Here is a 721-nt window from a genome sequence, read left to right on the forward strand (position 1 = left end):
TGCAGAGTCCACCACTTGAAAAGGGAGGGACTGCAGCACCAGCAAATTGGAAAGGAGGACATTCAGCTTCTGCGCCATTGGATGAGTGGGAGCATACTGCTGTCTCTTGGACATGGCTTCGCTTATGGATTGTTGGCCGAATGGCTGACTACACGTAGGAGGAGCAGAAGCATCTGGAGCGACAGAAGGAGGGTATGACACCCAGCTCCCTTCGTCTTAGGTGGTGGACCCTAGACTGGCTGAAAGAGGGAGTGGAGTGCCACTGGGTGATGCAGCAGGCTGGACCACCACATCTGAGCCACAGTTGTCCCAGGCCGCTTTATGGTGGCGCATCATATGTTGATGCAGGGCTGTGGTGCCAACATTACTACCCTGTCCACGCTTCACATTCTGCCGACATATCTTGCTTGTGGCTGTGTTAACTTCCTCCCGATGCTTGATGAAAAACTGCCAGACCGCCGAGTATCTGATTTTACCACCAACAGTGCGCAATAATTTACTGCTACTGCCACCGTCTCCAGGAACCCCTGTTCCCCTACCTCCCGGGAAGGTAGGCTGCCGCGAAGCTGGTGGCCTACCCCAGGCACGTTTGGCTCCTGAATTTCCACTTCTGCCACTTTGCTGACTACCAAAAATGCTACCACCTTGCTGGCTCATTTGCTGCCTCACGGACAACCTGCAACCCTCTTCTGCTGATGATGATGAAGCCCCCTTTGCACCC

This window comes from Hyla sarda, chromosome 10, assembly GCF_029499605.1.
Source record: "Hyla sarda isolate aHylSar1 chromosome 10, aHylSar1.hap1, whole genome shotgun sequence".
NCBI classification, from domain to species: domain Eukaryota; kingdom Metazoa; phylum Chordata; class Amphibia; order Anura; family Hylidae; genus Hyla; species Hyla sarda.